Below are 26,848 nucleotides of genomic sequence, written 5' to 3'. Positions count from 1 at the left end.
AATCTACAAACAATAAATGCTGGAGAGGCTGTGGAGAAAAGGGAACCCTCTTGCACTGTTGGTGGGAATGTAAATTGATACAGCCACTATGGAGAACAGTATGGAGGTTTCTTAAAAAATTAAAAATAGGGTTACCATATGACTCAGCAATCCCACTACTGGGCATACACCCAGAGAAAACCATAATTCAAAAAGAGTTATGCACCACAATGTTCACTGCAGCACTATTTACAATTGCCAGGACATGGAAGCAACCTAAATGCCCAATGACAGATAAACAGATTAAGAAGATGTGGTACATATATACAATGGAACATTACTCAGACATAAAAAAGAACGAAATTGGGTCATTTGTAAAGACGTGGATGGATCTAGAGACTGTCATACAGAGTGAAGTAAGTCAGTAAGAGAAAAACAAATATCATATCTTAACGCATATATGTAGAATCTAGAAAAATGGTACAGATGAACTGGTTTGCAAGGCAGAAATAGACACACAGATGTAGAGAACAAATGTATGGACACCAAGGGGGAAAGCGGGGTGGGGTGAGGGGGGCAGTGGTGGTGGGATGAATTAGGAGATTGGGATTGACATATATACACTAATATGTATCAAATAGATAACTAATAAGAACCTGCTGTATAAAAAATTAAAATAAAATAAAATTCAAAAAAAATATATATATATATAACCTGACATTATTCTACATTCAATGAGATTCATCTTTTGAAATATCCAATAATATAATGGCTTGACATAGAAGTGGAAAGTGGATACTTAATGTAGTGTAAATGAATATAATTTTTTTTTCTTTTTTTTTTTTGCAGTATGCGGGCCTCTCACCGTTGTGGCCTCTCCCGTTGTGGAGCACAGACTCCGGACGCACAGGCTCAGCGGCCATGGCTCATGGGCCCAGCCACTCAGCGGCATGCGGGATCCTCCCGGACCGGGGCACGAACCCATGTCCCCTGCATCGGCAGGTGGACTCTCAACCACTGCGCCACCAGGGAAGCCCGTAAATGAATATAATTTTAACTTAGTCAAACAGCCAATGAAATAACATAACATACTCTGAGTTAACTTTTTTGTTTTAAGTACCTTCAAGGTATTTGGATAGTAACGTCTTTTCATAATTTTCTAGTTTCAATTCTTACTGTTGGCTTCTAAATACAGCGGGTTTTACCACCTTTTTTGGAGAGAATTTATCAGTATCCACATGCCTTCACGGGCAGAAATCTGGGAAAACCTGTACCTGAGAACAGAAATAGTATTTCCTAAAACTGCACATTTCCCTACCTGCAAACACTAACAACGAAAAAATAGGAATTCTGGTTTGTTTGAAAAGATCACATAATTTTAAACATTGTGATTACACATGCTCATAAAGCAGGATTCTTTTGTAATATGACAGTCATAATTTTTTTTTTTTTATTTTTATTTTTTTTGCGGTACGCAGGCCTCTCACTGTTGTGGCCTCTCCCATTGCGGAGCACAGGCTCCAAATGTGCAGGCTCAGCAGCCATGGCTCACGGGCCTGGCCACTCCACGGCATGTGGGATCTTCCCGGACCAGGGCACGAACCCGTGTCCCCTGCATTGGCAGGCAGACTCTCAACCACTGCGCCACCAGGGAAGCCCCATAATTTTTATTTTTAATACTTAAAAATTAGAAGGGAAATAACTAGTAACAAATATTTTATTTCAAAATTCTCATTAGATTCCTACCTCAAAATTTCTGTTTTGTACCAACTTCAACATACTATTTACCCTGTAATTATAAATGGCCACAAGCAAGAACTTAGATTACTTCAATATGTTATTATAGCTCTTAAGTACAGGAAGGAGAAATATATATATATATACTGTGTATATACATATTTATATTTTAAAACACAGAATAAAGGTCAAATTGTTTTCAATGAAAACAAAGTATACATCACTCTTAATTACAACATCACGAGAAGTGTCAAAATAGAGCAGAACAGTCTCATTATAGGTCCTAGAAGGGGAATTTGCATATGGCAAGGTGTGTACAGAGATATTCAGGGGTTAACTGAATATCTTTTATACAGCTGTAAGTAGAAAACAGGTAGCTCATAAATTTGACCACTGACTACACTGTATTTTAGAAGTCTATTTACTACCCCTTCCAAAGCCTTATATGTATTTTTAGAGCACACCACAGAAAAGGCTACAGAAGTTTCCCTGGGGAAAATGAATAGCATGTTTCCCAAAATTAAATATATCTCAACAATAATTATAAACAACAGTAGCCTGAAGAAGTGCTACATCAAAAAAGTGGTATATCATCACTTATGATTTTTATTAATACGTGGATTACTTTAGGATATAAAAGAAGTAGGTAATTAGCAAATGTTGACCATGGTGTCCTCAAATATAATTATATGTATGCCTTGAAGAATAAAAATAAAGAGCAAAATACCCTCTTCTAGGTGGCTTGAAGAAAACTACTTCAAGTATTATTATTCAACAATGACTGATCTTTTCTAAAGAGAATCTATTGGGCTTCCCTGATGGCGCAGTGGTTGAGAGTCTGCCTGGCGAAGCAGGGGACACGGGTTCATGCCCCAGTCTGGGAAGATCCCACATGCCGCGGAGCGGCTGGGCCCGTGAGCCATGGCCGCTGAGCCTGAGCGTCCGGACCCTGTGCTCCGCAACGGGAGAGGCCACAACAGTGAGAGGCCCGCGTACCACACACACAAAAAAAAGTCAGAAATACCGAATATCAATGTGGAGAAAAACATATCCACACCATACACTATGAGTAATTCTAAATATATGAAAAAACAATAAGCTTTCAAATAATTTTGGAGAAAACAGAAGAGCATATTTGTTGTATCTGTGGGAAAGAGATAAAATTTGGGGCAATGAAGGAAAGCAGAAGCAACAAATTGACAGATCTGGTTATGTTAAACATACTTTCATGCAGTGAAAAAATAACAAATCTAAGATTAAAAGGATATGACAAATGGAAGCAATGCCTGCAATAATTATGACAGATAAAGCGTAATGTCTACAATGTAAACCCAACCAGGGCTTCCTTGGTGGCGCAGTGGTTAAGAATCCGTCTGCCGGACTTCCCTGGTGGCACAGTGGTTAAGAATCTGCCTGCCGACTTCCGGGTAAGATGGCGGAAGAGTAAGACGCGGAGATCACCTTCCTCCCCACGGATACACCAGAAATACGTCTACACGTGGAACAACTCCTACAGAACACCTACTGAACGCTGGCAGAAGACCCCAGACCTCCCAAAAGGCAAGAAACTCCCCACATACCTGGGTAGGGCAAAGCGGAGAGATTCCCGCACAGAGGAGCGGTGCCGAGTGGCACTCACCAGCCCGAGAGGCTTGTCTGCTCGCCCGCTGGGGCGGGCGGCGCTGGAAGCTGAGGCTCGGGCTTCAGTCAGAGCGCAGGGAGAGGACTGGGGCTGGCGGCGAGAACTCAGCCTGAAGGGGGCTAATGTGCCACAGCTAGCCGGGAGGGAGTCCAGGAAAACTCTGGAGCTGCCAAAGAGGCAAGAGACTTTTTCTTCCCTCTTGGTTTCCTGGTGCGTGAGGAGAGGGGATTAAGAGCACTGCTTAAAAGGGCTCCACAGATGGGCGCGAGTCGCGGCTGAAAGCGCGGAGCCCAGAGATGGGCGTGGGACGCTGGGGCTGCTGCTGCCGCCGCCAAGAAGCCTGTGTGCGAGCGCAGGTCACTGTCCACACCGCCCTTCCGGGAGCCTGTGCAGCCCGCCACTGCCGGGGTCCCGGGATCCAGGGGCGGCTTCCCTGGGAGAACGCACGGCGCGCCTCGGGCTGGTGCAACGTCACGCCGACCTCTGCCGCTGCAGGCTCGCCCCGCACTCCGTGCCCCTCCCTCCTGCCCGGCCTGAGTGAGCCAGAGTCCCCGAAGAGGCTGCTCCTTTAACCCTGTCCTGTCTAAGCGAAGAACAGACGCCCTCCGGCGACCTACACGCAGAGGCGGGGCCAAATCCAAAGCTGAGACCCAGGAGCTGTGAGAACAAAGAAGAGAAAGGGAAACCTCTCCCAGCAGCCTCAGAAGCAGCCGATTAAAGCTCCACAATCAACTTGATGTACCCTGCATCTGTGGAATACATGAATAGACAACAAATCATCCCAAATTGAGGAGCCAGGAGTCAGTGCTGTGCCTCTGAGATGGGAGAGCCAACTTCAGGACACTGGTCCACAAGAGACCTCCCAGCTCCACATAATATCAAACGGCGAAAATCTTCCAGAGATCTCCATCTCAACACCAGCACCCAGCTTCACTCAACGACCAGCAAGCTACAGTGCTGGACACCCTATGCCAAACAACTAGCAAGACAGGAACACAACGCCACCCATTACCAGAGAGGTGGCCTAAAATCATAAAAAGTCCGCAGACACCCCAAAACACACCACCAGACGTGGACCTGCCCACCAGAAAGACAAGATCCAGCCTCATCCACCAGAACACAGGCACTAGTCCCCTCCACCAGGAAGCCTACACAACCCACTAAACCAACCTTAGCCACTGGGGACAGACACCAAAAACAATGGGAACTATGAACCTGCAGCCTGCAAAAAGGAGACCCCAAACACAGTAACATAAGCAAAATGAGAAGACAGAAAAACACACAGCAGGAGAAGGAGCAAGATAAAAACCCACCAGACCTAACAAATGAAGAGGTAATAGGCAGTCTACCTGAAAAAGAATTCAGAATAATGATGGTAAAGATGATCCAAGTTTCTATTTCCAAGATCCAAAATCTTGGAAATAGAATAGACAAAATGCAAGAAACAGTTAACAAGGACCTAGAAGAACTAAAGATGAATCAAGCATCGATTAAAAACACAATAAATGAAATAAAAAATACTCTAGATGGGATCAATAGCAGAATAACTGAGGCAGAAGAACGGATAAGTGAGGTGGAAGATAAAATAGTGGAAATAACTGCTGCAGAGCAAAATAAAGAAAAAAGAATGAAAAGAACAGAGGACAGTCTCAGAGACCTCTGGGACAACATTAAACGCACCAACATTCGAATTATAGGAGTTCCAGAAGAAGAAGAGAAAAAGAAAGGGACTGAGAAAATATTTGAAGAGATTATAGTTGAAAACTTCCCTAATATGGGAAAGGAAATAGTTAATCAAGTCCAGGAGGCACAGAGTCCCATACAGAATAAATCCAAGGAGAAATATGCCAAGACACATATTAATCAAACTGTCAAAAATTAAACACAAAGAAATCATATTAAAAGCAGCAAGGCAAAAACAACAAATAACACACAAGGGAATCCCCATCAGGATAACAGCTGATCTCTCAGCAGAAACTCTACAAGCCAGAAGGGAGTGGCAGGACATAATTAAAGTGATGAAGGAGAAAAACCTGCCACCAAGATTACTCTACCCAGCAAGGATCTCATTCAGATTTGATGGAGAAATTAAAACCTTTACAGACAAGCAAAAGCTGAGAGAGTTCAGCACCACCAAACCAGCTTTACAACAAATGCTAAAGGAACTTCTCTAGGCAAGAAACACAACAGAAGGAAAAGACCTACAATAACGAACCCAAAACAATTAAGAAAATGGGAACAGGAACATACATATCGATAATTACCTTAAATGTAGATGGACTAAATGCTCCCACCAAAAGACACAGATTGGCTGAATGGATACAAAAACAAGACCCATATATATGCTGTCTACAAGAGACCCACGTCAGACCTAGAGACACATACAGACTAAAAGTAAGGGGATGGAAAAAGATATTCCATGCAAATGGAAACCAAAAGAAAGCTGGAGTAGCAATTCTCATATCAGACAAAATAGACTTTAAAATAAAGACTACTAGAAGAGACAAAGAAGGACACTACATAATGATCAAGGGATCGATCCAAGAAGATATAACAATTGTAAATATTTATGCACCCAACATAGGAGCACCTCAATACATAAGGCAAATACTAACAGCCATAAAAGGAGAAATCGACAGTAACACAATCATAGTAGGGGACTTTAACACCCCACTTTCACCAATGGACAGATCATCCAAAATGAAAATAAATAAGGAAACACAAGCTTTAAATGATACATTAAACAAGATGGACTTAATTGATATTTATAGGACATTCCATCCAAAAACAACAGAATACACATTTTTCTCAAGTGCTCATGGAACATTCTCCAGGATAGATCATATCTTGGGTCACAAATCAAGCCTTGGTAAATTTAAGAAAATTGAAATTGTATCAAGTATCTTTTCCGACCACAATGCTATGAGACTAGATATCAATTACAGGAAAAGAGCTGTAAAAAATACAAAGACTTGGAGGCTAAACAATACACTACTTAATAACGAAGTGATCACTGAAGAAATCAAAGAGGAAATTAAAAAATACCTAGAAACAAATGACAATGGAGACACGACGACCCAAAACCTATGGGATGCAGCAAAAGCAGTTCTAAGAGGAAAGTTTATAGCAATACAATCCCACCTTAAGAAACAGGAAACATCTCGAATAAACAACCTAACCTTGCACCTAAAGCAATTTTAGAGAAAGAAGAACAAAAACATCCCAAAGTTAGCAGAAGGAAAGAAATCATAAAAATCAGATCAGAAATAAATGAAAAAGAAATGAAGGAAATGATAGCAAAGATCAATAAAACTAAAAGCTGGTTCTTTGAGAAGATAAACAAAATTGATAAACCATTAGCCAGACTCATCAAGAAAAAAAGGGAGAAGACTCAAGTCAATAGAATTAGAAATGAAAAAGGAGAAGTAACAACTGACACTGCAGAAATACAAAAGATCATAAGAGATTACTATAAGCAACTCTATGCCAATAAAATGGACAACCTGGAAGAAATGGACAAATTCTTAGAAATGCACAACCTGCCAAGACTGAATCAGGAAGAAATAGAAAATATGAACAGACCAATCACAAGCACTGAAATTGAAACTGTGATTAAAAATCGTCCCAACAAACAAAAGCCCAGGACCAGATGGCTTCACAGGCGAATTCTATCAAGCATTTAGAGAAGAGCTAACACCTATCCTTCTCAAACTCTTCCAAAATATAGCAGAGGGAGGAACACTCCCAAACTCATTCTACGAGGCCACCATCACCTTGATACCAAAACCAGACAAGGATGTCACAAAGAAAGAAAACTACAGGCCAATATCACTGATGAACATAGATGCAAAAATCCTCAACAAAATACTACCAAACAGAATCCAACAGCACATTAAAAGGATCATACACCATGATCAAGTGGGGTTTATTCCAGGAATGCAAGGATTCTTCAATATACGCAAATCAATCAACGTGATACACCATATTAACAAATTGAAGGAGAAAAACCATATGATCATCTCAATAGATGCAGAGAAAGCTTTCGACAAAATTCAACACCCATTTATGATAAAAACCCTGCAGAAAGTAGGCATAGAGGGAACTTTCCTCAACATAATAAAGGCCATATATGACAAACCCACAGCCAGCATCGTCCTCAATGGTGAAAAACTGAAACCATTTCCACTAAGATCAGGAACAAGACAAGGTTGCCCACTCTCACCACTCTTATTCAACATAGTTTTGGAAGTTTTAGCCACAGCAATCAGAGAAGAAAAGGAAATAAAAGGAATCCAAATCGGAAAAGAAGAAGTAAAGCTGTCACTGTTTGCAGATGACATGATACTATACATAGAGAATCCTGAAGATGCTACCAGAAAACTACTAGAGCTAATCAATGAATTTGGTAAAGTTGCAGGATACAAAATTAATGCACAGAAATCTCTGGCATTCCTATATACTAATGATGAAAAATCTGAAAGTGAAATCAAGGAAACACTCCCATTTACCATTGCAACAAAAAGAATAAAATATCTAGGAATAAACCTACCTAAGGAGACAAAAGACCTGTATGCAGAAAATTATAAGACACTGATGAAAGAAATTAAAGATGATACAAACAGATGGAGAGATGTACCATGTTCTTGGATTGGAAGAATCAACATTGTGAAAATGACTCTACTACCCAAAGCAGTCTACAGATTCAATGCAATCCCTATCAAACTACCACTGGCATTTTTCACAGAACTAGAACAAAAAATTTCACAATTTGTATGGAAACACAAAAGACCCCGAATAGCCAAAGCAATCTTGAGAACGAAAAAGGGAGCTGGAGGAATCAGGCTCCCTGACTTCAGACTATACTACAAAGCTACAGTAATCAAGACAGTATGGTACTGGCACAAAAACAGAAAGATAGATCAATGGAACAGGATAGAAAGCCCAGAGATAAACCCACGGACATATGGTCACCTTATCTTTGATAAAGGAGGCAGGAATGTACAGTGGAGAAAGGACAGTCTCTTCAATAAGTGGTGCTGGGAAAACTGGACAGGGACATGTAAAAGTATGAGATTAGATCACTCCCTAACACCATACACAAAAATAAGCTCAAAATGGATTAAAGACCTAAATGTAAGGCCAGACATTATCAAAGTCTTAGAGGAAAACATAGGCAGAACACTCTATGACATAAATCACAGCAAGATCCTTTTTGACCCACCTCCTAGAGAAATGGAAATAAAGACAAAAATAAACACATGGGACCTAATGAAACTTAAAAGCTTTTGCACAGCAAAGGAAACCATAAACAAGACCAAAGGACAACCCTCAGAATGGGAGAAAATATTTGCAAATGAAGCAACTGACAAAGGATTAATCTCCAAAATTTATAAGCAGCTCATGCAGCTCAATAGCAAAACAAACAACCCAATCCAAAAATGGGCAGAAGACTTAAATAGGCATTTCTCCAAAGAAGATATACAGACTGCCAACAAACACACGAAAGAATGCTCAACATCATTAATCATTAGAGAAATGCAAATCAAAACTACAATGAGATACCATCTCACACCAGTCAGAATGGCCATCATCAAAAAATCTAGAAACAATAAATGCTGGAGAGGGTGTGGAAAAAAGGGAACACTCTTGCACTGCTGGTGGGAATGTGAATCGGTACAGCCACTATGGAGAACGGTATGGAGGTTCCTTAAAAAACTACAAATAGAACTACCATATGACCCACTACTGGGCATAAACCCTGAGAAAACCATAATTCAAAAAGAGACATGTACCAAAATGTTCACAGCAGCCCTATTTACAATAGCCCGGAGATGGAACCAACCTAAGTGTCCATCATCGGATGAATGGGTAAAGAAGATGTGGCACATATATACAATGGAATATTACTCAGCCATAAAAAGAAATGAAATTGAGCTATTTGTAATGAGGTGGATGGACCTAGAGTCTGTCATACAGAGTGAAGTAAGTCAGAAAGAGAAAGACAAATACTGTATGCTGACACATATATGTAATTTAAGAAAAAAAAATGTCATGAAGAACATAGGGGTAAGACAGGAATAAAGACACAGACGTACTAGAGAATGGACTTGAGGATATGGGGAGGGGGAAGGGTAAGCTGTGACAAAGTGAAAGAGCGGCATGGACATATATACACTACCAAACGTAAGGTAGATAGCTAGTGGGAAGCAGCCGCATAGCACAGGGAGATCAGCTCGGTGCTTTGTGACTGCCTGGAGGGGTGGGATAGGGAGGGTGGGAGGGAGATGCAAAAGGGAGAGGATATGGGAACATATGTATATGTATAACTGATTAAATGTGTTATAAAGCAAAAAATAAATAAATAAATAAATTACAAGTTCAAAAAAAAAAATAAAGACTGAGTGCAATCACCAAAAAAAAAAAAAGAATCTGCCTGCCAATGCAGGGGACACGGATTCGAGCCCTGCTCCGGGAAGATCCCACAAGCCATGGAGCAACTAATCCCATGTGCCACAACTATGGAGCCTGCGCTCTAGAGCCCACAAACCACAACTACTGAAGCCTGTGTGCCCAGAGCCTATCCTCCGCAACAAGAGAAGCCACTTCAATGAGAAGCCCACACACCGCAACAAAGAGTAGCCCCCACTTGCTGCAACTAGAGAAAGCCCACACACGGCAACGAAGACCCAACGTGGCTGAAAATAAAAATTAATTAATTAAAAAAAAAAACAAAGAATCTGTCTGCCAATGCAGGGGACACAGGTTCGAGCCCTGGTCCAGGAAGATCCCACATGCCACGGAGCAACTAAGCCCATGAGCCACAACTACTGAGCCCGTGTGCTGCAACTACCGAAGCCCATGAGCCTAGAGCCCGTGCTCCGCAACAAGAGAAGCCACTGCAATGAAAAAGCCCACACACCACAACGAAGAGTAGCCCCCGCTCACCGTAACTAGAGAAAACCTGCGTGCAACAACAAAGACCCAACACAGCCAAAAGTAAATAAATAAAATAAACATAAATTTTAAAAATAAAAAATAAAATAAACCCAACCAGTTCAACATTTACTGCTCATCTGTTATGTGGGAAATGATGACTAACATACACATCCATGAAAGGATACAGTTTAAGTAACAACCAAGATCAAATCAGCACTTTGGAAAAAAGATTCTCACTACTAACTGAATAAATTTTAATATTTTAAAGATATCACTTCACACTTATTAAATTACCAAAAATAAATCTAAACAATAAAACCTAAAGTTATGTGGGCCATAAGAAGAAAATAAATATTCAGGCACTGCTGTAAAATTGTATGTATATTCAGACTGTTCTCTGGTTAGAGTATAAAAGAGGTCATAAAATTGCCCATGGCCTGAATAATTTTTCTTGGATTTTCCCCCCAAAATTAAATAGAGGAGTAAAAAGCTAACTCTAGGGCTTCCCTGGTGGCGCAGTGGTTGAGAGTCCGCCTGCCGATGCAGGGGACACGGGTTCGTGCCCCGGTCTGGGAAGATCCCACATGCCGCGGAGCGGCTGGGCCCATGAGCCATGGCCGCTGAGCCTGTGCGTCCGGAGCCTGTGCTCCGCAAGGGGAGAGGCCACAACAGTGAGAGGCCCACGTAACAAAAAAAATAAATAAATAAATAAATAAATAAAAAGCTAACTCTATTTTAAAAATTGAGTAAGTTTCTTGTTCACAGAAATGAAAAATTAGAAACAACCAACATGTGAATGATTTATCTAAGCTGTAATTCTATATTCTATATTAAATGAAACTGCAACCTATTTCAACACAAGCTCATTTAAAAGAGGAAAAAAGAGTAAGATTTTACATTAATTACAGCATAATAATAATACCTTAAATAGTTTAATAAAAATCAAAAGCAGGGCTTCCCTATTGGTGCAGCGGTTAAGAATCCACCTGCCAATGCAGGGGACACGGTTTCGAGCCCTGGTCCAGGAAGATCCCACATACCGCAGAGCAGCTAGGCTCGTGTGCTATAACTACTGATCCTGAGCTGTAGAGCCCACAAGCCACAACTACTGAACCAACGTGCCACAACTACTGAAGCCCGCATGCCTAGAGCCCGTGCTCCACAACAAGAGAAGCCACCACAATAAGAAGCCCACACACCACAACAGAGTAGGCCCCACTTGCCACAACTAGAGAAAGCCCGCGCGCAGCAACGAAGACCCAACGCAGCCAAAAATATAGATAGACAGATAGATAGATAGATAGATAGATAGATAGATAGATAGATAGATAGATAGATAGAATTGAGCACACGACCCTCCCTTTTAAAATTACATTCCTAATATTAACTTAAGCTATTTATCCCTTTTCTTTCATTAAATCTCAAACTATTCTGTTACATTAGTTTGACCTCACGGTCATACTCTTAAAAGTTTTTAAATGTTTTAAATTTATAAACTCAAAACTTCTTTTTCACTACTGTTAACTGGTACTTTAAGGACTGTCTAAAAATCCTAAAAAGATTCTTTTTTTAAGCTACTTTTTAATTTCTTGTACAATCTAGCAAAAATAACAATTTGATTTCTCTTTATAGCCATAAGTCTTTAATTTACAAGACACAAACTTTGATCTATTGTTAATGAAACAGGTAATTTTAATTATATGGGATATAAAAATAAATTATTTTACCATTTCTAGTCAGAGATGAGTATCATGGTTTTGGAAAAACAAAATATCTCCTAACCTACCAAAACCTCAAAGTTATTAGTGAGAGTTCCCTGCTTCATTATTAATTAATAATTAAGAATTCTTCAAAACTACTTCTCTGACCCCTACTGTGTTCTGTAAATCTGGCAGTTAACAATTCTGTCAAAACTACTAATTTTCCTTTGGTCCTAAGATTCCTGTGGAATCTTGATCCTAAATTCCACAATGGCAGAGACCGCCTTCTTTTTAGTATCTGAGCGCACATAGCAGGCAATCAATAAATATTTGTTCAACCAAGTACAATTTCTAGGCTCTTGATTCCTCTAAATATCTACTTAAAACCAGTTCATTAAGAACCTTCAATATATTTAGAGGCACAAAAAATTCAAATCTTCACTCTTCTCATTTCTCACCAGGAATGCCTAAGTCTTTAATTCTTTACAAGGTTTTATTAACTGATTTGAAGAACATGATTTTGAAGTCTGTGTTAAGTGAAAAGTTCCCTTCAAATAAAAGGACTGATATGCTTTAAATCAAATCTTAGTATCACATACATAACAGGGGATCACAACACATGCACTACTTACTTAGAGGTGAGGAGTTAGGAGACCTTAAGTTTCTGTCCCTTAATAGGCTGAGAAAGGAAGGAGGGAAGGAAGGAAGGAAAAGAGGGAGGGAGGGAGTGAAGGAGGGAGGGTGGGGAGAGAGAGAGATCAAGTATGAAATCACCTTCCCCAGACACAAATTTACACAGCTATCATGAAACATTTCTGGCCAAAGATGGGTCCACTTCCTAATCCCCAGAACCCATAAATGTTACCTTATTTGGAATAAAGAGTCTTTGCAGATGTATTTAAGGATTCTGAGATGAGGAGATTATCCCAGATTATCTGGGTAGGCCATAAGTGCCATCTTAAGAGAAAGGCAGAGAGAAATTTAACATCCACACACATACACTGAGGAGAAGGCGATATAAATATGGAGGCAGAGACTGGAGTGATATGGCCAAAGAATGCCAGCAGTCACTAGAAGCTGGAATAGGCAAGAAACGGATTCTACCCCTAGAGCCTATGGAGGGAGTGCAACCCTGCCAACACCATGATTTTAGACCTCTGGCCTCCAGAACTGTGAGAGGATAAATTTCTGTTGTTTTAAGCCTCCAAATTTGTGGCAATTTATTATGGCACCCACAGGAAACTAATACTATTTGTAAAGAAGTTTATTTTGTTTTTCATTCATTTTTGCTATTACCTCTCAGCTTGGGTTTCTTGGCCATTTGGCCACTGAATGAAACACATAAGCTGAAAACAAAGGTAGGAAATGAAGAAAAGTATGTAAATAAGACAACAGAACATGATTATACATACAGTTGCAAAAATGCTTCCAAACATTAAGAAGAATAAAAAGCTTTCCAAATAATTGGACAGTTTGCCTAACAGAAATGTCATACTACAAAATTAGCATTTTCCTGCTTTCACTCTGGGTCAAATCCTAAATTTATAGTTGAAGAAATTTCCAGGTAACATAGTAAAACTGGTGGTCCCAGGTGTTTCATAGATCTTGAGATGCCTTAGTGATTCATCTAATGCTTTGAGAACAAACAAGTATTAGTATCTGTAAGATAGCATTTAAAATCAGCATACAACCACTGTACTGGACTATTTGATGTGTTCTGCTTGGGGCAAAGAAAATACTGCTAGAGCTAAACCTGAAAGATATACAAGTCCTCCTTTCCAGTTGGTCTTGAATAACTTTCTTAGGCACACTATGCCTCAAGATTGAAGCTCATATTTTTCTATTTTGATTGACTGAAGTTCCTATTTTGTATTTCTTTCATGAAGTCATTTCATGATATCTATAGAGTAGTATGCTTCCTCATAAAAGCATTTACTAAACATTTAACTTAAAATTTTGTAACACTGTGCTAAGCACTGTATTAAGAACATTAATAAACAGATTATAGAATGATACTGGATAATCAGAAATTTTTGTCATTAGAAAAACAGGACTTTTCTAACTAAGCAAATACCTCTTTTTGGAAGGGGCATATACTTCTTTCTTTGGAGCTTCCTTTTTTGTTTTTCTTGAATAGAGCCCTAGATTTCTTTCTCAACATAAAATATTCATAGAATATCTGAAACCAGAAGAAAAACACTAAAATAAGATAGAGGGTAGACTATGTCAGGTGTTTTAAGACATATTCTGAAATAAATCATAATTAGTGTGTTTTGGCTGCTTTCAAAAATTTATGTCAGTGTTGAAAATGCCATTTAACTAAACACTAAAATGTATATATCAGACAGAGTAAAAATATAAAGGCTTCATTAATTTAACCAATAAAAGCTGTTAATGCTAACTTTAAGCAACAAAGTAAACAAGAAGAGTAAATTTTAGGAACTTACTCTTTTTCTTGATAAAGACTCTTAATTGAAACAATTTTCCCAGAGGCTATTATTTTCTGGTTGGTCTAAAATGAAGGGATCAAATCTACAGAGGCCAGCAATCTCAAACTCTGGAATCTCCTCTGAATGCAACTCAAAAAGGACTATACACAAATTAAACTTAGTCACTAAAAGAAAAGTATACGCTTTCCAAACAAACTTCAGGGTAATGTTATCAAAGTTTTTTTTAAAAATGATATTTTAATTTAAATTGCATTAAACACATAAATTAATTTAGGGGGAAATGATGAGTTGACAATATGTGTTCTCCTATCTAATAACACAATATGTATTTCCAGTTACTTAATCTTTTTTTTTAAATGTCTCTTAGCAGATCCTCTACGTTTATGTTGGCATTTTATCTTTTCGTTTGTTATATTTTTCATTTCTAAAGAAATTATTTTTTATATATAGGATAGTTGTTGATATTGGTACATTAATTTTGTAAACTCCCACGTTACCAAAGTCTCTTATTGTTTCTAACAATGAGAATAGTAAGATGGTTGATCCTTGAGTTTCACGTATATATTTTCCCCAGCTGCATAAAAATAGCTCCTCTTTACCCAATATTAACTTCTTTATTTCTTCTTCTTACCTAATGATATTGGCTTACACCTCCACTATAATATTAAGTTACAGTGCTAATTGTTGGGCATCCTTTTCTTGTTCCTCACAATAATAAAAATACATCTAGCATACCACTACTAAGCATGACATTGGTCAAGTGCTTTTTTGGCATCCAAAAAAATGACCATCTGGTTTTTCTCTCGACTATTAATATAGCATATTACTAGATTTCCTAATATTGAACCACCTATGCATTTGGTTCAGAGATGAAACTCTGGCATTGTAGAATATTATTTTAATGTACTGTTGAATCTGTTTTCTAGTACTGAATTTACGATGTTCAATAACTGCCTCTAATTGTTTTAAATGAACACCCTGAGAGGGGAAAGGCTATTTGTACAGGGTGAGCTCCAGTCAGGTCAAATATAGTCTTGAGAATGAGGTCTTCCAAGGAACCTCCAGACAGGTCAAATAATGACAATTTTCTGGGAACAGGGCTGTGAAGGAGCTCCAATCTTGTTCTGCCCCTTCCGGTGGCTTCCAGGTTGCTAGTTTTCACCATGACTGGGGGCTGCTGGTTTCCAAAGGCTACTATGGAGCTGGAGAGAGGAGAATGGGAACAATGCAAGCTAAAATGCCATACAAAGTTCACTGTTTTTGCTGAGATTCAGCCATTTTTCTTGAATAAATGTTCAGATTGCTGCAAGCCTGTAGTTAATTTTCAGAGTCCTGAAAGAGTTGATTCTGACTATTTTTGCCAGTATTCTCACTGCTTTTATAAAGGAGAATTTTCAGAGGTTCTTACTCTGCTATTATTGTTGACATCCTTTGCATTTCAATTCAGCTCAATCTTTATACTTATTAATTTGCTATTCATACTTTCTGATTCTTAAAATTTCAATATTTACATTTCCTTTTTCATTTCCTATGAAATTACTAATGATGCTTATCTTTAAAATCTCCTTCAGTTTATACTATTCACTATTTTCTTTAGTGTTGGAAGCATTTCGTACCTCTCTTGCATAGAATTAATTCTTCTTAAATGGCTGATAAATCTAGGTTAGTAGTTCATATCTGTAGTCAGGAATTTCTTTTTTAAAATAAATTTATTTATTTCTTTTTGGCTGCGTTGGTTCTTCATTGCTGCATGCAGGCTCTCTCTAGTGGCGGTGAGTGGGGGCTACTCTTCGTTGCAGTGTGCAGGGTTCTCATTGCGGTGGCTTCTCTTGTTGCAGAGCATGGGCTCAAGGCGTGCAGCCTTCAGTAGCTGTGGTACGTGGGCTTCAGTAGTTGTGGCTCACGGGCTCTAGAGCGCAGGCTCAGTAGTTGTGGTGGACAGGCTTAGTTGCTCTACGGCATCTGGGATCTTCCTGGACCAGGGCTTGAACCCATGTTCCCTGCATTGGCAAGCAGATTCTTAACCACTGCGCCACCAGGGAAGCCCCAGGAATTTCAACTAAACAGTGTATCCTCAGAGTGGGTGAGAATCTTTGTTTGTATATTATTATATGCAGGTTCTAGTTATATATATCCACTTCTAATAACTATGGAAGAGGGGTGAAATATGCAGTTGGGCAGTGTCTGCAGGTCACCTGCTTTCTGGATATAAATTCCTTCCTCTTCTGAACATAACATAAATTACCAGGGATATCTCTAGTCTCCCATGCCAGGACTCTAACTTTAGAGAGTAGCTATCATAGCTTTATCTGGGGGAGAAACACTTCGTTAGTTAGTTAGCTACTCACTTTGCTTTTTGCTTCCGCTGCTTTTGGGTGGAAGTCTATAGTTGCTTCAGGCTGTGCTTGCTTCTTTCTCTAATCTCCAAATACATTCATTCACTTACAGAATATTTATTGAGTGTCTACTACGTGCCAGGCACTAGTTTAGATACTGGGAATTCAGTGATGAACACAAAGTTCCCAGCTTCAAGGAACTTATATTCCAAAAGGAAGATAAACAAATACATAAGGTAATACAATTTAACAAAGTAATAATACTTTTCTTTTTAGATCTTTTTTCTTGATGTGGACCACTTTTAAAGTCTTTTATTGAGTTTGTTGCAATACTGTTTCTGTTTTATGTTTTGGTTTTTTGGCTGCAAGGCACATGGGATCTTAACTCCCTGACCAGGGACCGAACCTACACCCCCTGAATTGGAAGGCGAAGTCTTAACCACTGAACCACCAGGGAAGTCCCCAAAGTAATAATACTTTGGAAAATAAAACAAAGGAAGGACTCCCTCCCATGAGGAAGCTTGCACAACACTCTCAGATAGCCTCATCCACAAGAGGGCAGAGAGGAGGAGCAAGAACTACAATTCTGCAGCCTGTGGAAGGAAAACCACATTCGCAGAAAGACAGACAAAATGAAAAGGCAGAGGACCATGTACCAGACGAAGGAACAAGATAAAACCTCAAAAAAACAACTAAATAAAGTGGAGATAGGCAACCTTCCAGAATAAGAATTCAGAATAATGACATTCAAGATGATCCAGGACACCTCGGAAAAAGAATGGAGGCCAAGATCGAGAAGATGCAAGAAACATTTAACAAAGACCTAGAAGAATTAAAGAACAAACACCGGGAAGAATTAAAGAACAAACAGAGATGAACAATACAATAACTGGAATGAAAAATACACTAGAAGGAATCAATAGCAGAATAACTGAGGCAGAAGAACGGATAAGTGACCTGGAAGACAGAATGGTGGAATTCACTGCAGCAGAATAGAATAAAGACAAAAGAATGAAAAGAAATGAAGACAGCCTAAGAGACCTCTGGCACAACATTAAACGCAACAACATTCGCACTATAGGGGTCCCAGAAGGAGGAGAGAAAAGACCCAAGAAAATATTTGAAGACATTACATTCAAAAAACTTCCCTAACATGGGAAAGGAAATAGCCACCCAAGTCCAGGAAGCACAGAGAGTCCCAGGCAGGATAAATCCAAGGAGAAACACGCCGATGCACACAGTAATCAAATTGACAAAAATTAAAGACAAAAAAAATTATTGAAAGCAGCAAGGGAAAAATGACAAATAACATACAAGGGAACTCCCATAAGGTTAACAGCTGATTTCTCAGCAGAAATTCTACAAGCCAAAAGGGAGTGGCAGGATATATTTAAAGTGATGAAAGGAAGGAACCTACAACCAAGATTACTCTACCCGGCAAGGATCTCATTCAGATTCAACAGAGAAATCAAAAGCTTTACAGACAAGCAAAAGCTAAGAAAATTCAGCATCACCAAACCAGCTCTACAACAAATGCTAAAGGAACTTCTCTAAGTGGGAAACACAAGAGAAGAAAAGGACCTACAAAAACAAACCCAAAACAATTAAGAAAATGGAACTAGGAACATACACATCGATAATTACCTTAAAAGTGAATGGATTAAATGCTCCAACCAAAAGACACAGGCTTGCTGAATGGATACAAAAACAAGGCCCATATATATGCTGTCTATAAGAGACCCACTTCAGACCTAGGGACACATACAGACTGAAAGTGAGGGGATGGAAAAAGACACTCCGTACAAATGGAAATCAAAAGAAAGCTGGAGTAGCAATACTCATATCAGATAAAATAGACTTTAAAATAAAGAATGTTACAAGAGACAAGGAAGGACACTACATAATGATCAAGGGATCAATCCAAGAATAAGATACAACAATTATAAATATATATGCACCCAACACAGGAGCACCTCAATTCATAAGGCAACTGCTAACAGCTATAAAAGAGGAAATCGACAGTAACACAATAATAATGGGGGACTTTAACACCTCACTTACACCAATGGACAGATTATCCAGACAGAAAATAAATAAGGAAACAGGAGCGTTAAATGACACAATAGACCAGGCAGATTTAATTGATATTTATAGGACATTCCATCCAAAAACAGCAGATTACACTTTCTTCTCAAGTGCGCACGGAACATTCTCCAGGATAGATCACATCTTGCATCACAAATCAAGCCTCGGTAAATTTAACAAAATTGAAATCATATCAAGCATCTTTTCTGACGACAACGCTATGAGATTAGAAATCAATTATAGCAAAAAAAAAAAAAACGTAAAAAACATAAACACATGGAGGCTAAACCATACGTTATTAAATAACCAAGAGATCACGGAAGAAATCAAAGAGGAAATCAAAAAATACCTAGGGACAAATTACAATGAAAATACAACAATCCATAACCTATGGGATGCAGCAAAAGCAGTTCAAAGGGGGGAAGTTTATAGCAATAGAAGCCTACCTCAAGAAACAAGAAAAATCTCAAATAAACAATCTAACTTTACACCTAAAGGAACTAGAGAAAGAAGAACAAACAAAACCCAAAGTTAGTAGAAGGAAAGAAATCAAAAAGGTCAGAGCAGAAATAAATGAAATAGAAACAAAGAAAACAATAGCAAAGATCAATAAAACTAAAAGCTGGGTTTTAGAGAAGATAAACAAAACTGATAAACCTTTTGCGAGACTCATCAAGAAAAAGAGGGAGAGGACTCAAATCAATAAAATTAGAAATGAAAAAGGAGAAGTTATAATGGACACCACAGAAATACAAAGCATCATAAGAGACTACTACAAGCAACTCCGTGCCAATAAAATGGACAACCTGGAAGAAATGCACAAGTTCTTAGAAAGGTATAACCTCGCAAGACTGAACCAGGAAGAATCAGAAAATGTGATCAGACCAATCACAAGTAATCAAATTGAAACTGTGATTTAAAATTTTCCAACAAACAAAAGTCCAGGACCAGATGCCTTCACAGGTGAATTCTATCGAACATTTAGAGAAGACCTAACACCCATCCTTCTCAAACTCTTCCAAAAAATTGCAGAGGAAGGAACACTCCCAAACTCATTCTATGAGGCCACCATCACCCTGATACCAAAACCAGACAAAGATACTACAAAAAAAGAAAATTACAGACCAATATCACTTATGAATATAGATGCAAAAATCCGCAACAACATACTAGCAGAGTCCAACAACACATTAAAAGGATCATACACCGTGATCAAGTGGGATTTATCCCAGGGACGCAAGCATTCTTCAATATACGCGAATTAATCAATGTGATACACCACATTAACAAATTGAAGAACAAAAACCATATGATCATCTCAACAGATGCAGGAAAAGCTTTTGACAAAATTCAACACCCATTTATGATAAAAACTCTCCAGAAAGTGGGCCTAGAGGGGAACTACCTCAACATAATAAAGGCTATATACAACAAACACAGCACACAACATTCTCAATGGTGCAACACTGAAAGTATTTCCTCTAAGATCAGGAACAAGACAAGGACATCCACTCTCACCACTATTATTCAACATAGTTTCAGAAGTCCTAGCCATGGCAATCAGAGAAAAAGAAATAAAAGGAATACAAATTGGAAAAGAAGAAGTAAACTTGTCACTGTTTGCAGATGACATGATACTGTACATAGAGAATCCTAAAGATGCCACCAGAAAACTACTAGAGCTTATCAATGAATTTGTAAAGTTGCAGGATACAAAATTAATGCACAGAAATCTCTTGCATTCCTATACACTAATGATGAAAAATCTGAAAGAGAAATTAAGGGAACACTCCCATTTACCACTGCAGCCAAAAGAATAAAATACCTAAGAATAAACCTACCTAGGGAGACAAAAGACCTATATGCAGAAAACTACAAGACACTGATGAAAGAAATTAAAGATGATACACACAGATGGAGAAGTATACCATGTTCTTGGATTGGAAGAATCAATATTGTGAAAATGACTATACTACCCAAAGCAATCTACAGATTCAATGCAATCCCTATCAAATTACCAATGGCATTTTTTACAGAACTAGAACAAAAAATCTTAAAATTTGTATGGAGACACAAAAGACCCCAAACAGCCAAAGCAGTCTTGAGTGAAAAAAAAACAGAGCTGGAGGAATCAGACTCCCTGACTTCAGACTATACTACAAAGCTACAGTAATCAAGACAATGTGGTACTGGCACAAAAACAGAAATACAGATAAATGGAACAGGATAGATAGTCTAGAGATAAACCCACGCACCTATGGTCAACTAATCTATGACAAAGGAGGCAAAGATATACAATGGAGAAAAGACAGTCTGTTCAATAAGTGGTGCTGGGAAAACTGGACAGCTACATGTAAAAGAATGAAATTAGAACACTCCCTAACACCATACACAAAAATAAACTCAAAATGGATTAAAGACCTAAATGTAAGGCCAGACACTATAAAACTCTTAGAGGAAAACATAGGCAGAACACTCTATGACATAAATCACAGGAAGATCCTTTTTGACCCACCTCCTAGAGAAATGGAAATAAAAGCAAAAATAAACAAATGGGACCTAATGAAACTTAAAAGCTTTTGCACAGCAAAGGAAAACATAAACAAGATGAAAAGACAACTCTCAGAATGGCAGAAAATATTTGCAAATTAAGCAAGTGACAAAAGTTTAATCTCCAAAATTTACAAGCAGCTCATGCAGCTCAGTATCAAAAAAAAAAAAAAAAAAAAAACTCCACCCAATCCAAAAATGGGCAGGCGACCTAAAGAGACATTTCTCCAAAGAAGACATACAGATGGGCCATAAGCACATGAAAAGCTGCTCAACTTCACTAATCATTAGAGAAATGCAAATCAAAACTACAATGAGGGGCTTCCCTGGTGGCGCAGTGGTTGAGAGTCCACCTGCTGATGCAGGGGACATGGGTTCATGCCCCAGTCCGGGAAGATCCCACATGCCGCAGAGCGGCTGGGCCCATGAGCCATGGCCACTGAGCCTGTGCGTCCGGAGCCTGTACTCCGCAAGGGGAGAGGCCACAACAGTGAGAGGCCCGCGTACCACAAAAAAAAAAAAAAAAACTACAATGAGGTATCACCTCACACCAGTTAAAATGGGCAAATCTACAAACAATAAATGCTGGAGAGGGTGTGGAGAAAAGGGAACCCTCTTGCACTGTTGGTGGGAATGTAAATTGATACAGCCACTATGGAGAACAGTATGGAGTTTCCTTAAAAAACTAAAAATAGAATTACCATAGGACCCAGCAATCCTACTAGTGGGCATATACCCAGAGAAAACCATAATTCAAAAAGACACATGCACCCCAATGTTCACTGCAGCACTATTTACAATAGCTAGGTCATGGAAGCAACCTAAATGCCCATCAACAGACGAATGGATAAAGAAGATGTGGTACATATATACAATGGAATATTATTCAACCATAAAAAGGAATGAAATTCGGTCATTTGTAGAGACATGGATGGATCTACAGACTGTCATACAGAGTCAAGTAAGTCAGAAAGAAAAAACAAATATCGTATATTAATGCATATACGTGGAACCTAGAAAAATGGTACAGATGAACCACTTTGCAGGGCAGAAATAGAGACACAGATGTAGAGAATAAACATATGGACCGCAACGGGGGAAAGTGGTGGTGTGGTGGTGGCGGGATGAATTGGGAGATTGGGATCGACAAATATACACTAATATGTATAAAATAGATAGCTAATAAGAATCTGCTGTATAAAAAAATAAATAAAATAAAATTCAAAAAAACAAATAAAATAAAATTGGTTGTGGTGATGGTTTCACAACTCTGTGAATGTAGTCAAAACCAATGAATTATATACTTTAAATAGGTAAATTGTATGGTATGTGAATTATATCTCAATAAAGCTGTTACCAAAAATACAATAAATAAATAAAACAAAGGAAGGAGTAGAGCAAGACTACAAGGGAGCTGTGTCAGATTTGGTGATCATTTCTCTGAGGTGGTAACAACATTTCAGCAAAGATGTGAAAAATCAAAAGTAGAAAACTAAAAGATGTAAAAGAGGGCCTTCAGAAGGAAACAAGTGTAAAGAAACTAAAAGGAAAACATCCTGATATGTTTGAGAAATAGCAAAAAGGCTGATGTTATTAAGTGAATACGCGGTAGGAAATGAGTCCTGAGAAGCAGACAAGGGCCAGGTCACACACAGCCTTGTAACACATGATAAGCAGTTTGGGGAGGTAATGGGTGCTTCAAGCAAGATAATGACATGATTTGATTTATATATACTAAATGCCACAGGGAGAAGAGACTATAACGAAAGCCCCCTCCAGGCAGATTGTTCCATATGTTTGGAAAGCATTTCTCTGGGCTTTATCCAGGGGACAAACACCAGAAGCTCAAAATAGAGCAAGGGCCGGGAAACTGATGAATACTCCAGGCACTCCTTCATTCTTCATATTCATTTACTTGGAGTCTGGTATATTTCTGAAACTTCTACATATACTTTCCAATGTGATTTCTTCTCCTAGTTTCTCTATCAATCCAATCTCACTGTTTCCTATCTTTCAGAAATTCACTGAAGTCTATCAGCTGATGGCAATCTTTCTCAAGTACTACCTTTAAAAAAACTTACCTAACTTATCTACTAACACATTCACTCAGAGTCCTCTGTACTCAAGAGTCCTGCTAAGTAGACACAAATATCCAGCAGACCTGCACGCAACTGACCTCCTTTAAGGCTCCCCTTAAAGTAACCCTAAGAGAGCCTTTTAGCTCTCACAATTCACGCATCAGCACAAATCACATTTCTGTGGCCCAAAAAAACTGCAAACAACCACACCTTCTCTGCTGGACTTCCTGTGGACAGACAAAAGCCATCACCATGTTGGTTAACTCCCTCCATAAATAAACAGCCCGGCCAACTGACTGTGGTAAAGTTGGTGAATTCTTCTGGCTACTTTATTTGGGAGACATGACTAACACATCATGGTACTGTCAGCTGTAGGAATATTTATAGCAACTTTACACTAAACAGAATACTATCAGAACTTACTGAGAAAGAATATATATATATATTTTTTTTTTTGCGGTACGCGGGCCTCTCACTGTTGTGGCCTCTCCTGTTGCGGAGCACAGGCTCCGGACACGCAGGCCCAGCAGCCATGGCCCACAGGCCCAGCCGCTCCGCGGCATGTGGGATCTTCCCGGACCGGGGCACAAACCCGTGTCGTCTGCATCGGCAGGCAGACTCTCAACCACTGCGCCACCAGGGAAGCCCGAGAAAGAATATTTTTAAAAATACATTTAGGCTATACCAAATTCTTAACAGGAAAAAATATTTTATCAGGAATAGATTCTCCGAAAAGAACTGTTTTTACAATTTCTAACCTTATTTCTTGGAAAATCATCCTTTGAAGTTGTCTGTAAAATTATCCTTAATAAAAATTAACACAGGGCTTCCCTGGTGGCGCAGTGGTTAAGAATCTGCGTGCCAATGCAGGGGACACGGGTTCAAGCCCTGGTCCGGGAAGATCCCACATGCCGTGGAGCAACTAAGCCTGTGTGCCACAACCACTGAGCCTGCACTCTAGAGTCCGCAAGCCACAACTACTGAGACCATGTGCCACAACTACTGAAGCCCACATGCCTAGAGCCCATGCTCCGCAACAAGAGAAGCCACCGCAATGAGAAGCCCGCGCGCCGCAACAAAGAGTAGCCCCCGCTCGCTGCAAATAGAGAAAGCCCACGCACAGCAACGAAGACCCAACGCAGCCAAAAATAAATAATAAAATAAATTTAAAAAAAAACTTTTCCCCACAAGCTTCCAATAAAATTGGGAGATAGCGTTCCACAGGAAAAATTCCAAAACCACAGTATAAAGTATTGAGAAGGAACGAGTTCATCTGAATTAGAGTGTCATAATGACCTTAATAATAATCCAACAGTTCTACTACATTCCTTCCAACCCTCTTTGGACCTCTCTTCAGTTTTTAGTAACGTGTCAGTCACAAAGCATAAGAGTTTCTTTAATGCATGGAGATCCAGACTCCATAGAACTCTCAGCCTCCAAAACTTTATCTCCACCCTCCTTTAATCTAAAGTTAACATTTCTAAGAGAATCACATTTTTTCTATAGGTGCTGTGGCCTGACACATGGTATACTCCAACATGAATGTTCTATAAATGTGTCTATGCTACCCATTTTCTAAAGTCAAAATTCTATATAGCATTCTATATATCCTTCCATCACATGTATCTATCAATCCACTCTCCAGTATTTGAACAAAACTTACTACACGCTATATTAACAGAAGTGAGTCTTTTGAAATGCATGTCTTTAGCTCTCAGAACTAAAAAATCTAGGTACAGATCTTTTATTAATATTTTACTTCGAATTTATTTATTCCTTCAAAAATCCATCAGCCAAAACACCATCACACATAATTTCAGGGCTGTCATTCAGTACACAGAGTAAAGAACAGTGAAGTAAGTTTTAACACTTGCTATTTTACCCTTTTCAACATAATTCATCTCTGTTAGAGGCAGGCTTGGCAAGCTTGAAGCATGAACTCTGGAGTCTGACTCTTAGGTTCAAATCCCAGTTCTGGCACTGATGAGTGGTGTGGGAGCTTAGACAAGTTATTTAACTTTTCTGAGCCTCATTTACTTCATCTGTAAAATGGGAAAAATAATAATTAGTGTTTTTCTCATAAACTTGTCATAGGTTTAAATGAGTTAATATCTATAAAGCTCTTAGAATAGTGTCTGGCACATAGTTACGATGATATAACTGTTAAAGAAAAATAAAAGAAAGAAATATCTTAGACATAAGCTAAACAGACTCAGGACAGAAATGTGGTCTTCAGTGAAAGTCAATTCATTAGTTCCTCTTAGTTTTTCAAAGGGCAAAATATTGAAATTATTAAAGGTAAGGTCCAGGGACTTCCTTGGAGGTCCAGTGGTTAAGACTTCACCTTCCAATGCAGGGGGTGCAGGTTCAATCCCTGGTGGGGGAGCTAAGATCCCATATGCCTTGTGGCCGAAGGCCAAAAAACCAAAACAGATGCAATACTGTAACAAATTCAGTAAAGACTTTTAAAATGATCCACATCAAAAAAAAAATCTTAAAAACAAAACAAAACAAAACCCAACAACAGCAACAAAAAAGGTAAGGTCCAAATAACAAGAGATTGCTGTGAGAGATTAAACAAGTTGGGCCTATAGCTGATACTCTTTGTCCCTGGCTTTGATTCCAACACTCTGCACAAGAACTTCCTTCCAAGTCCTCAAGGAAAGCTGTTTTCAAGCTCCTGGGCAATAAAACATTGAATATCAATCACGTCCTGTTACTTAGCAAATATGAACTCATCATGGTCACAAATACTTTCAGGAGATCCAACTGTGAGTTGTGAGTTACTAATAACTAAGATTTATGTAATGTTGTTTATGGGTCAGGCACTGTTCTAAGTACTTTACATATATTAACTCTTTTAATCCTCTCAATAAGTCTGTAAGATATGTACTATTTACTATTATCACCATTTTACAGATGAGAAAACTGAAGCATAGAGAGTAACTCAACCAAGGTCATATACCTAATAACTCACCAACCTGGAATTCAAGCCCAGGCAGCCTAGCTTCAAAGCCTGAGGTTTTAAAACATAGCTTCGTGCCTCAGTACAGAACATCACAGACAGGACTAATGATTTTTAAAAGCTGACCAAGTTAAAAATATATGCTGGGACTTCCCTGGTGGCACAGTAGTTAAGAATCCTCCTGCCAATGCAGGGGACACCGGTTTGATCCCTGGTCTGGGAAGATCCCACATGCTGCGGACCAACTAAGCCTGTGCGCCACAACTACTGAGCCTGTGCTCTAGAGCCTGCGAGCCACAACTACTGAGCCTGCGTGCCTAGAGCCCGTGCTCCGCAACAAGAGAAGCCACCGCAATGAGAAGCCCGTGCACCGCAACGAAGAGTAGCCCC

At 39.1% G+C, this 26,848-nt stretch overlaps 1 protein-coding gene across 5 annotated transcripts in view; it reads right to left on the bottom strand.

Annotated features, from left to right (window-relative positions):
• EYA3 (EYA transcriptional coactivator and phosphatase 3) overlaps positions 1 to 26,848 on the bottom strand; it is a 110,177-nt gene that overhangs the window by 75,148 nt on the left and 8,181 nt on the right. For 3 of the 5 annotated variants that reach the window (XM_081226693.1, XM_081226692.1, XM_081226697.1), the window contains exon 2: positions 25,376 to 25,535. The exons of the other annotated variants lie outside the window; for them this stretch is intronic. The gene's annotated coding sequence lies outside the window, so the exon portion shown is untranslated. The remainder of the gene's footprint in view (positions 1 to 25,375; positions 25,536 to 26,848) is intronic. 5 annotated transcript variants of the gene reach the window in all.

The sequence above is a fragment of the Mesoplodon bidens genome, assembly GCF_964165515.1.
Source record: "Mesoplodon bidens genome assembly, chromosome: 2".
Taxonomy (NCBI): Eukaryota; Metazoa; Chordata; class Mammalia; order Artiodactyla; family Ziphiidae; genus Mesoplodon; species Mesoplodon bidens.
The sequence above is the reverse complement of the archived record's forward strand: the minus strand, read 5'-3'. Positions and strand labels throughout refer to the sequence as shown.